The 10,000-nt window shown below is 43.1% G+C and overlaps 1 protein-coding gene across 12 annotated transcripts in view; it reads right to left on the bottom strand.

Annotated features, from left to right (window-relative positions):
* Window positions 1-10,000, bottom strand: part of LOC135093766 (uncharacterized) — a 101,603-nt gene that overhangs the window by 83,602 nt on the left and 8,001 nt on the right. For 3 of the 12 annotated variants that reach the window (XM_063993365.1, XM_063993366.1, XM_063993368.1), the window contains exon 1: window positions 5,756-6,028. The exons of 3 other annotated variants lie outside the window; for them this stretch is intronic. The gene's annotated coding sequence lies outside the window, so the exon portion shown is untranslated. Of the gene's footprint in view, window positions 1-5,156; window positions 5,229-5,744; window positions 6,029-10,000 lie in introns of those variants that run through there. 6 more of the 12 variants (XM_063993357.1, XM_063993358.1, XM_063993369.1 and 3 more) reach the window with 5 other exon arrangements.

The following is a 10,000-nucleotide window of genomic DNA, read 5'->3' as shown; positions in this document are numbered from 1 at the left end:
TACCTGAAATGGGTCGAAAACTCTAATTACTTCCTTATCACCTGTCCATGTATCTCCCCAACTGCTCATAATCACCTGCCCTTTCTTATCATACCTGCCTCAACTCTCCACAAATTCCCCACCTGGTCCAAGAAAAATAATGATTACCTTGAGTTTTTCATTTCTACAGGTGTGGCTATTAAGGTGATCTATGGATGATTAAGTTAAATTATCACTACTCACGTTTTCAAGATATGTGTGGGTACCTGCACTTAGCCAAAAATATAAGTATCACCTGTAAATTATTGTCGTACAGGTGTGAATATGAAGGTGGGTTCTTTTTTCACCTGTCACGTCTTCAATGATTGGACAGGTAAGTACGATTATGTAAGATTCTTAATTAAAGGTGTGACTAAGCATGCGATTTATTGATACGTAAGGTGAATCTAATGCAGTCTGTCCCGCCATGTTCCGTCAAGGTACAGACAGGTGTGATTAGGTGCAGTTTAAAAAAAGGTGCAGGTATCATCACATGAAAGGTGGTGAAGATAAGGCTAAGCATCTAACTCTGCCCTCCATAAGTTATAAGCTTATCTTCATGTGATCGTCTCTCTCTCTCTCTCTCTCTCTCTCTCTCTCTCTCTCTCTCTCTCTCTCTCTCTCTCTCTCTCTCTCTCTCTCTCTCTCTCTCTCGGGCAACTTAGGCTTATTATGGCATTAGTTTTAATTGTGAATTTTAAGTTAGTTTAACTCGTATAAAAGTTAATAATTATAAGTGTGAACTTTGTCATTTTAAGTAATTTCCAGGTGACTAAGTTTTAATATCTGTGTGCATTAAGTGAACTGAAGTGATTTTCAAGTGTGAATTCTCAGCCATTCGAAGTAAACTTGAGGTGAATGTAAGTATGAGGCTTTAAGATTGAACTTTTAGTGAACTTAATCGAGTATGAAGTGTTGATTTTAAAAATGGCTTTGGGTTTTTCAATTTAAAGTGAATTTTCAAGTATATAGTATTTATGAAAAATTTACATCATCATTACCATCATTTATGTTTATTCATTTTATATATCAAGTGCAATTTTTTTTTTTTTTTTTTTTTTTTTGTGAGTGCCAATAGATATAATGTTCGCATGTCATGAGTCCAGATAGTCTGTGAATTTTACGGATGAAAGTAGGAATTTTTAGTAAATGTGAAAATTCTAGGAGTGAATATTGTAAGCATGAAACTGAGTATATTCTTGAAGTCCAAGCTGCAGTAATAATGGTAGTAACGGCAGCAGCAGCAGTAGTAGCAGTAGCAGCAGCAGCAGTAGTAGTAGTAGTAGTAGTAGTAGTAGTAGTAGTAGTAGTAGTAGTAGTAGTAGTAGTAGCAGTAGTAGTAGTAGTAGTAGTAGTAGTAGTAGTTATTGCTGTTGTTGTTGTTGTTGTATGAAATTTTAGTGTGAAAATTAAATGAGTGAATATTTTACGCATGAAATCTTTAAACCGTACATTTCCAAACACAGCAAGCATCACACTGCCATTCATTAGCGAGTGTCATGACGGAAAGACGGAAGGAAAACGAAGTACTGGCAGAAACGACTCCTCGCGCTCCATTACCAGATTAAACCTGCGGCTCGCCTAAAGACACCTGGCGCACCTGTAGCAGAGCGCAGGTACAGGTAAGGGGGTGCAATTAATGGCCCATTCACCTTTCCTTAAACCAGGTGAGGATGAGAAGCGGAAAAGTTAGTGGATGAAAGATTGAAGCGAAAAAGTTTGTTCGTTGAAAATGGCGGCAGCGCATCCTCTCTCTCTCTCTCTCTCTCTCTCTCTCTCTCTCTCTCTCTCTCTCTCTCTCTCTCTCTCTCTCATCGTTATCATATATTACCTCCATTCCTTTTTTTAAACATTACCTTTTTCCCTTCCTATCTTCCACCCTCCTCCTCCTACTCCTCCTCCTCTTCCTCCTCCTCCTCCTCCTCCTTCATTTCCTCCGTTACTAAATTAATCCTCTTCTTAACCTCATTCCTGACTTTCTTTTTACTCTCTCTCTCTCTCTCTCTCTCTCTCTCTCTCTCTCTCTCTCTCTCTCTCTCTCTCTCTCTCTCTCTCGTAACAGGGGAATGCACAAGCTTAAATCCTATGGGCAGCTCTTTCCTACGGTTTATACAAGGACTAATCTGTCAGGGATCCTTGCCTTGCCGCCTCTCTCTTCATCTCCCTCCCCTTCCTCTCACTTTTCCTTCCCCGGTCTTCCTCTTCCTTCATATCGCCTCTCCTCTCTTCTCTTTCCCTTGATCTTTTCTTCCTTTATCTCTTTCTCTATTGAATTACGAGTGTTCTTTATTTTCGTTATCCTCCCTCTTTTCTTTTCTTGCATTCCTTTCATCTCTCTCTCTCTCTCTCTCTCTCTCTCTCTCTCTCTCTCTCTCTCTCTCTCTCTCTCTCTCTCTCTCTCTCTCTCTCTTATCAATATTCTCTCCATTTCCGTCTTTCATTTAAACCCAAACTCTTCCCCTCTTTCTATTATCTTCCTCTGCCTCGTCCTCCTCCTCCTCCACCTCCTCCTCGTCGTCCTCCTCCTCCTCGTCCTCCTCCTCCTTTCATTCCCTCCGTTGCTAAATTAATCCTTCACTTATCCTCATCCTAATCTTCCCTTTTACTTTCTGCTACGTTACTTTCAATATTCTCTCTCTCTCTCTCTCTCTCTCTCTCTCTCTCTCTCTCTCTCTCTCTCTCTCTCTCTAACATGATAAAAAATGGCTTCGTATTATCGACTAAAACAAAAAAGTTTCCCAACAAAAATACATTTTTTAAATTAGTTTGATAGGGAATCTCTCTCTCTCTCTCTCTCTCTCTCTCTCTCTCTCTCTCTCTCTCTCTCTCTCTCTCTCTCTCTCTCTCTCAACTAATAGAAAATCATAATATCAACGTAGATAACTTTTATAACCAATGCTATATAATAGTAATGATAATAATATACAGTAATAATAATAATAATAATAATAATAATAATAGTAATAATAATAGTGTCAATTATAAGTGAAAATTAAAATAAAAAGTAAAACAATGAGAGAGAGAGAGAGAGAGAGAGAGAGAGAGAGAGAGAGAGAGAGAGAGAGAGAGAGATAATAACAACACCGATAAGGATAACGAACACAAGACCAAAGACAATAAATGAGATGATAAGGAGATGGAGAAAATCAATAAACGGGGAATAGACAAGGAAAGCGATGAACACAAGAAAAACAATAAAGGGGATGAAGCGAAAGAAAAGGACACACGGAATCAATACAATAAAGGAGGACACAAGGAAAGAAGAGGAATGATGGAGGAGGAGGAGGAGGAGGAGGAGGAGGAGGAGGAGGAGGAGGAGGAGGAGAAGGACGATAAACATGAAAGAGGAAGAATGAAGACTCAAAGAATACAACACACACACACACACACACACACACACACACACACACACACACACACACACACACACACACACACACACAATCCCAATTATAAGTAGACACAAAAAACGAAACGAAACGCAACACACGAGAGAATAAAGAAAACGATAAGAGAGAGAGAGAGAGAGAGAGAGAGAGAGAGAGAGAGAGAGAGAGAGAGAGAGAGAGAGAGAGAGAGAGAGAGAGAGAGAGAGATACACAAAACGAAACTAACAATCTAACCACAATAAAAAAAAAAGAACAAATAAAAATAATTGGAAAAGAAATGAAAAAAAGACAAAGGCAGTAAAGAAAAGAAGAAATTAATAATCAAAGAAAGAAAACAAAAATAATAATGAATAAAATTATACAAAAGAGGATCTAGCACATCAGAACAACAACAACAACAACAACAAGAGAACAAGATACAATACACAATCTCCTCCTCCTCCTCCTCCTCCTCCTCCTCCTCGTTACGTCATCATTATGGCCTCCACTGTCATCTCCTCCTCTCCATCACTACAGGGAGGGAAAATATGGAGAGGAAACAAGAAGAATAATGAAAGGGAAGAAGGAAATAGAGAAGGAAGAGAGAAAAAGAAGGAAAGGGAATGGAGATGAAGGAAAGGAGATAAGAGAAAGAGAAAAATGGAAAGTAAAGACAAGAAAAAGGAAAAAAAGGAAGAAATCGAAGGAAAGGAAATAAAGGGAAAAATGAAGGAAAGAAAATGAAAAAAATGAAGAAAGGGAAAGGAGAAACGGAGACCAGAAACAAAAAGAAGAAAAGAAAACTGAGAGAAAAAAAATGAAAGGAAGGAAATGGAGAAAATTAAGAAAATAAAAAAATGAATGAAGGAAAGGAGGAGGAGAGATTACAAAAAAAGGAAGATACGAAGGAAAGGGAGAGAAGGGAAAATAAGATAAGAATATGGCGAGAAAATTAATGACAGAGAATGAAAAGGATGAAGGGGAAAGGAGAGAGAGAAACGAAAAATGGAGGGGGAAGATTTGAAAAGATGAAAGAGGAAGAGGAGAAGCGTGAAGAAAAGAGGAAATTAATGAAAGAATAAAGAAGAGAAAAAGGAAAAATAAACAAAGGTAAGGAAGAACAAAGGAAAGGAAAAATAAAGAAAGGCATGAAAGAAAAGGAGATAAAACACTGAGAAAATGAAGGAAGAGATAATAAAAAGAAGGAAAAGAAGGAACAAAGTGGGAAAAAAGAATCACAAAAATGGAATGAAGACAATAATGAAAAAGAAAACGGGAAAAGAAAGAAGGAAGAGGGAGAATGAAAAAAAGAAAGAAAAGAAAGAAGGAAGAGAGGAAGAACGAAGTACATAACAAAGAGGAGAGAGTAACTAAGGAGAGAATCAAAGGAGAAACAGAACAGAAAAGAAAAAGAGGATTAACGAAGAGAGGAAGAGGAAGAGAAGGCAGAAGAGAATAAGGGTGAGGAAGGGAAAGAATGAAAGGAACGCAATAATAAACCAAACGCAGGAATAATTAAAGAGAGAGAGAGAGAGAGAGAGAGAGAGAGAGAGAGAGAGAGAGAGAGAGAGAGAGAGAGAGAGAGAGAGAGAGAGAGAGAGAAATTGGCGTAGCAACGGGATCATATGGCGTCGTAGAGAGAGAGAGAGAGAGAGAGAGAGAGAGAGAGAGAGAGAGAGAGAGAGAGAGAGAGAGAGAGAGAGAGAGAGAGAGAGAGTCATGTCACCTGGGAAACACTAATTAAATTCATTACCAGGTATATTTCCTTACCTTCATGTCAAATTAACAGTAACATTCTCATCATCAAAGTAATTCCTCCTCCTCCTCCTCCTCCTCCTCCTCTTCTTCTTCTTCCTCCTCCTCCTCCTCCTCCTCCTCCTCCTCCTCTTCCTCCTCTTCTTCTTCTTCTTCCTCCTCCTCCTCCTCCTCTTAATCAATCAAGGGAATCAGAAACGAATAATCTCACGAAGCTTCAAGACAGATTCGAATATCACCAATTATTGACTTTTATACTTTTTTTCTACGTCCTTTTTCTTATATTTTCATCACTTCACATACTTAGTCCAGTGTTTTCAGCGTTCAGGTGGATGCTGCATTTATTTCTTTATTTATCTACTTATTTCTGCTTTGTTTCATTCACTGCTTGTTGAGATAAACTAATACAAAGATAACACAGTCGTTTAATCTGTTTAATCTTGCTTATTCCTACGCACTGCACCACCACCACCACTATCACCACCACCAGTCGCTTCAATTGGTTAAAAACGAGGCTTCGAAACATCCATAAGATATCTCGTTAAAGTTCCCGTGAAGCAGTGCCGCCTCACGCCTGTCGCCACCACTAGCACCCCTCAGCACTCGACACACACCTGCAGCACCTCAGTGGCGACCCTCACCACTCTAGAGGCGGCTGGGAGCTGATGGGAAGCAAGCCCTGATCACCATTGCCTCTACCACTGCTGGCCGGGAGGTGAACGGCGTGTGTCCTCCCCCTCTGACGGACCAAGTGGCACTGAGGTCTGGTTGGTCTGGCAGCTCTCGTTGCACCCTCCCACTGTCCGCACAAGCACAACAGGTGAAGGTTTGGCGGCGTGGCGAAGCGAGGCAGGCGGCTTGTGCAGGGAGGCAGGGCGGCAGGGAGGGAAAAAAAAAGCACCCCTCCCTGCCTGCCCTTCCCTCTCTCTCTCTCTGGTGTGCATGTGTTATTGTATGTATGTGAAACAATAGTGGTCTCTCTCTCTCTCTCTCTCTCTCTCTCTCTCTCTCTCTCTCTCTCTCTCTCTCTCTCTCTCTCTCTGCCATCTGGAGCATCTGCAATAAAACAAGTGGCAATCAACGCAGCGACACAGTGACGCACCTCCTACAAGCGTCACGCACCCTGCCTGGCCTCACCCTGCACCCTGCCTCACGTCACGCCCCTCGCCGCCCCCGCCCCCACAAAGCCCCAACAAAACCCACACCACCCGCACGCAGCTCCACAGTCGACGGTGAACCCTGAGCGAGCCAGCAGCGGCCCCCACAGCTCTACTTCGATAAGGCTGTTCAGAAGCGCTTTGCTCTCTCACCAACAGTTCCAAAGGCCACAGAGATGACCAGCCGGGTTCTCAAGAGTGTTTCTCCTGTTAGTAATGAAGAAATCTTGCAATTCTGTCACTGGAACCGTAAAAACACACTTGATGAAAACCTGTAGTCTATTAGAGGCAGTAAAGGTCTGGGCAGAAGTGTTCCTGAGTATGGCTCTTTACAGTAAGGTGTGTCAGAAGCTTTAAAATGTTCATAGTTGGAGATTACGTGAACAAATCCAAGCCTCTATGGTATTAACGGCTCTTGAAGGAGGCGCTGAAGGAGGTAATAGGTGCGAGGCAGGTGTTAGAGGTGAGGTGAGATGAGGATATAATAGAAGAGAGAGTGTAAGAGAGGTTATGTTCAAAAGTGATGGGTGTGCGAAGTGAGGTGAAGGAGGCGCTGAAGGAGGCACTGAAGGAGGTGGTGAAGGAGGCGACGAAGGAGGCGGGAAGAGCTTGAGGGCTTCCTACCATAACTCACAGCCTGTCCTCCTCCCTCTTAAGGCTGAGACGAAGCACCGATTTAAGGCAGCCTTCCTCACTGCTGGTAAAGGGGAGAGGACGCAGGCGGTGACACAGATGTTTAGACTGCCACACTCTCGCGACACCACCACCGCCATCACCTTGCCGCTATCACCACCACCACATGCCATCACCACCACCACCACCAGGAACACGTCATCACCACCACCACCACGACTATCACCATCACCATCATAATTTTTACTGCTATCACCACCACTACCACCAGGAACACGTCATCACCACCACCACCACGACTATCACCATCACCATCATCATTTTTGCCGCTGTCACCACCACCACCATCATTAACACCAGGTACTACTCTTGTTATTGAAATGATAAAAAAAAAAATAGTACTTGTTTATCCCTTAGGATGTTAAGTAATGCGCCACCACCACCACCACCACCACCACCACCACCACCACCACCACCAACAACAACAACAACAACAACAACAACAACAACAACAGCAACACAACTACAAATGCAACCACCCATCCACCACCATCACCGCTGCCACCACCACCACCACCACCACCACCACCTCAACACCAAATGCCGCGGGGCTTTCACACTGTGGCGGAGGAGGCGGTGGAGGTTAATGGCTTTGAGAAGACGAGGCGGTGGTATAAACTTTTCCAACAGCCGCGTCGCCGTCAGCCCGTCAACCTGCCAGTGTGGATGTCTCCTGGAGGGGTCTGCAAGGTCACGCCGCTTGGGATGCCGCTCTCTCCCCTCTGGCGGCGTGACGGAAGGGTGGAAAAGTGTAAAAGAGTATGTATCAAAAGGCGTGATTGTCTGACGGAGGCGCTGAGGACACGGGCAGCCTGACGTAGGATCCTGAAGGTATAAGGTGTGTGTATCATACGGGGTGGCTGTCTGACGGAGGCGCTGAGGACACGAAGCACACAAGCAGCCTGACGAAGGATCCTGCCCTCTATTCACTCAGCACAAAGGAACAAGGAGGAACAGAGGAGAAAAAGGTTATTTAATCTCTGTACACGAATGGAAAGGACCAAGGGTACTGAAAAAAAAAGGAAGAAAATAAAACAGCTGTGTCTTCAGAAATATATAAAGATATTCTTTTTGGTATCATAAGGAGGAGAAGGACCAGAAGGAGGAGGAGGAGGAGGAGGAGGAGGAGGAGGAGGAGGAGGAGGAGGAGGAGGAGGAGGAGGAGGAGGAGGAGAAGGAGGAGGACAAAGAAAGAAAAAGGGTAGTAGTAGTAGTAGTAGTAGTAGTAGTAGTAGTAGTAGTAGTAGTAGTAGTAGTAGTAGTAGATACTTTCCACCCATCCATCCACACACACACACACACACACACACACACACACAATTCAATCTCCCAACAAGCAGTAACCACCACACTCCCCAGCGCCTATCACCTCCCGTCCCCCGCCACCACTCACCGCCTCGCGGGACACACACACCAGGACAAAGTTTCGCCAAGTTAAAGTGAACGGAGGATAAACACACCACAAGGGAGGAGCAGAATAGCAGGGCGAGTACTACACCTGAGAGGAGGAGGTGTAGACACGCACGCAACACCAGGACACAGGAATCATTGATCTTACCACAGCAGAAAGTACGGGAGGTGTACAGACTGAGATGTGGGGCGAGTCATTGCTGTGTGGTGTACCTAACCTGACCTGACCTAACCTGACTTGACCTAACTATACTTGACCTAACTTAACCTAACCTAACCTAACAATCTAACCTAACCTAACCAACCTAACCTTACCTAACATAACCCAACCTAACCTAAGCTAACCTAACCTAACCTAACCTAACCTAACAAAACATAACATGACTTAATCTTAACCTAATCTAACTCAACCTAACCTAACTTAACCAAACTAACCAAACCTAGACTAACCTAACTCAACCTAACCCAGCCTAACCTAACCTATAGATCTTACCACAACAAAAAGAACGAGTATATGCAGCCATAGTGTAGATAAGAGTCACTCTGAGTGTTGTATACCAAGAAAACACTCAAAAACACTCAAACACACAGAAACACACTGAAAAACACAAACAAATACAAAGGAACACGCACACTACACTTTTCAAATTCTCATCTTCAAAACTGTGGAGGAGGAGAAGGAACAGGAGAGAGAGAGAAAAAAGGTTAACAAAGAATAAGCAAAAGTGAAGGACGGGAATGAAAATGAAAAAAAAAGATAAAGAATAGATAGAAAGATAAAGAGAATAAAGGAGAGGATAATTGAAGGGTGAAGGGAGAAGGAAGGAAGGAAGGTGATGAAGAGAAGAAGGGTAGAAAAGGAGGAGGAGGAATAGACACACTGGAGGAGAAAGAAGAGGGTGTGGAGGAGGGTGGACGTGTGTGTGCGTGTGGCGTATGTGTATTTAAAAGGTGTGTGTGTGTGTGTGTGTGTGTGTGTGTGTGTGATAGTTATCGATTCCCTGTTGTGTCTGTCTGTCTGTTTGTCTTTCATCTCTTTATTTCAGCAAATTTATGCCTTTGTGCCTCGTGTCTGTCTGTCTGTGCCTGTCTGTCTCATGCCCCCTTCCCTCTCCCTCTCTCTCTCTCTCTCTCTCTCTCTCTCTCTCTCTCTCTCTCTCTCTCTCTCTCTAACATACCTGTGGTCCCAATGGAGTCACCTGTGAGAGGTAGACTGACTCCCCCCACCTGTCCTCTCCTCTTTAACTCTCTCTCTCTCTCTCTCTCTCTCTCTCTCTCTCTCTCTCTCTCTCTCTCTCTCTCAACCATTTGTATGAATTCTACACTAAAGAAAACAAAAAAGCTGATATACAAAGTTTCCTCATCTGCTTTTCTATCAGTAGTAGTAGTAGTAGTAGTAGTAGTAGTAGTAGTAGTAGTAGTAGTAGTAGTAGTAGTAGTAGTAACAACAGTAGTAATGGCAATAGTAGTAACACACACACACACACACACACACACACACACACACACACACACACACACACACACACACACACACACACAGGAAGCAAGACTCACAGAAAGTAAAGGCTAAGCAACAAAAACAGCAAACAAACAAAT

This window comes from Scylla paramamosain, chromosome 43 (assembly GCF_035594125.1).
Source record: "Scylla paramamosain isolate STU-SP2022 chromosome 43, ASM3559412v1, whole genome shotgun sequence".
NCBI classification, from domain to species: Eukaryota; Metazoa; Arthropoda; class Malacostraca; order Decapoda; family Portunidae; genus Scylla; species Scylla paramamosain.
The sequence above is the reverse complement of the archived record's forward strand: the minus strand, read 5'-3'. Positions and strand labels throughout refer to the sequence as shown.